Below are 2,688 nucleotides of genomic sequence, written 5' to 3'. Positions count from 1 at the left end.
ACTTCTCTAATGGTGAAAATGTTTTATATCCAAAGGAAATGAAAATGCTCACTGGAAAATATAACATGCACGTCAATGTTCATAGCAGCACTGTTCAGAACACCCGAGACGTGGGAACAACCTGAATGTCCATCAACAGAGGAATGGGTTAAACGAGACATGGTAGACATGCACAGTGAAATAGTACTCAGCCATAAAAAGGAACAAAACAATGCCATATGCGGCAATAGGAAGGTACCTAGAGATGATGTTAGTAAGTGAAGGAAGTGAAGTCGCTCAGTCGTGTCTGACTCTTTGCGACCCCGTGGACAGTAGCCCACCAGGCTCCTCCGTCCATGGGATGCTCCAGGCAACAATACTGGAGTGGGTTGCCATTTCCTTCTCCAGGGGATCTTCCCAACCCAGGGATTGAACCCAGTTGCAGGCAGATGTTTTAACCTCTGAGCCGCCAGGGAAGCCCCCACGCGAAGGAAGTCAGACAGAAGACAAAGATCGTGATATCACTTACACGCGAAATCTAAAAAACGATACCCTATTGACTGTAACAAAAGAGAAGCAGACTCATAGATAACAGAGAACAAACTAGTAGGTGACCAGGAAGGAGAAGAAAAGGGGAGAAGGGACCACGACGTATTAAATGCAAAGGGCCTCTCTGGTGGCTCAGCTGGTAAGAATCTGCCTTCGGTGCCGGAGACCTGGGTTTCACACCTGCATTGGGAAGATCCCCAGGAGAAGGGAAAGGCTACCCACTCCAGTGTTCTTGGGCTTCCCTGATGGCTCAGATGGTAAAGAGTCCATCTGCAATGTGGGAGACCTGGGTTCCATCCCTGGATCGGGTAAATCCCCTGGAGAAGGACATGGCAACCCACTGCAGTATTCTTTCCTGGAGAATCCCATGGACAGAGGAGTCTGGTGGGCTAGAGTCCATGGGGTCGCAAAGAGTCAGACATGACTGAGCAACTTTCATTTTCATTGTGTATAAAATATAAGCTACGAGGATGTATTGTACAGTACAGGGAATCGAGCCAACATTTTATAATGCCTGTAAATGGAATATGTATGCTCGGTCGCTCAGTCATGTCTGACTCTCTGTGACCCCCTGGACTGTAGCCCTCCAGGCTCCTCTGTCTGTGGGATTCTCCAGGCAAGAACACTGGAGTAGGTTGCCATTTCCTTCTCCAACAAATGGAGCATAAACTTTAAAAACTGTCAACGACTACATTGTACACCTGAAACTTATATAATATTGTACACCATCAACTATACCTCAGTTGAAAGCAAACAAAAATAATTACTCCAAAAAATGGTTTTTAGTACCATCCACAAGGTTATGCAACCACCATCTCTCTCTAGTTCTAAAATATTTGGCCAGAAAAAGTTTGTTCGAGACTTTTTTCTGTGAGACCATATGGAAAACCAAAAAACAAGCTTTTTGGCCAACTCAATACGTTTATCAGCCCAAAAGTTAAGTCTATTTGTAGTCACTCCGCATTTTCCTGTCTGTATAACCCTTGGTAATCACTAGTAAACTTCCTGTCTGTATTTCCAATTCTGGACATTTCACATACACGGAATCTTATTGTTGTTTGCCTTCTGTCTTTTGCTTCTTTCACATTGAAAGTCGCTCAGTCATGTCTGACTCTTTGCGAGCCCATGGACTATACAGTCCATGGAATTCTCCAGGCCAGAATCCTGGAGTGGGTAGACTTTCCCTTCTCCAGGGGCTCTTCCCAACCCAGGGATGGAACCCAGGTCTCCGGCATTGCAGGCAGATTCTTGACCAGCTGAGCTACAAAGGGAGCCCAAGAATACTGGAGTGGGTAGCCCATCCCTTCTGCAGGGGCTCTTCCCGACCCAGGAATCAAACCAGGGTCTCCTGCACTGCAGGCGGATTCTTGACCAGCTGAGCTATCAGAGAAGCCCTTCTTTCACACAGCATAATAGTTTCAAGGTCCATCCGTGCGGTAGCCTGTGTGAGGTGCTCCCGTTCTGTGACTGAATAATATTCCATTCCATGCATGGACCACATTTTGTTCATCGATTCCTCCGTGGACGGACATTTCGGCTGCTCCTGCCTTGTGGATGCTGTGAGTCATGCTCTCATGACCATTTGACAAGTGTTGATTGGAGCACTTGTGTTCAGGTTCTCTCTGGCATATTTGTGAGAGCAGTTGTGGCGTTATATGTTAATTTTACATGTAACTTTTTTTCTTAATTTGTTTAGTGGGAGGAGAACTGCTTAACAGTGTTGCCTTGGTTACTGCATGGCAACCCACTCCAGTGTTCTTGCCTGGAGAATCCCATGGACAGAGGAGCCTGGCGGGCTGCAGCCCATGGGGTCACAGAGAGCCAGACACGACTGAGCGACCGAACAATCACACGAGGTTCTGAAGTTCACAGTTTTCTCAGCAGACACTCATCTCTCCTCCCTCTTGAGCCTCCCTCCCCCGCCATCCACCCCTCTGGGTCATCACAGAGCCCTGAGCTGAGCTCCCTGTCTACACAGCAGCTTCCCACTCGCTGTCTATTTTACACATGGAGGTGTGTGTGTATATGTCACAGCTACCCTCTCCATTTCATCCCACCCCCTCCTTCACACACGGTGTCCACTTTTCAAGGAACAGTTAAACTGTTTTCCTCAGCAGCTGGCTTTTCCTATCCCCACCAATGATGTGCAAGTGTTCCCAT

Source organism: Bos taurus, chromosome Y, assembly GCF_002263795.3.
Source record: "Bos taurus isolate L1 Dominette 01449 registration number 42190680 breed Hereford chromosome Y, ARS-UCD2.0, whole genome shotgun sequence".
Classification (NCBI taxonomy): domain Eukaryota; kingdom Metazoa; phylum Chordata; class Mammalia; order Artiodactyla; family Bovidae; genus Bos; species Bos taurus.
The sequence above is the reverse complement of the archived record's forward strand: the minus strand, read 5'-3'. Positions refer to the sequence as shown.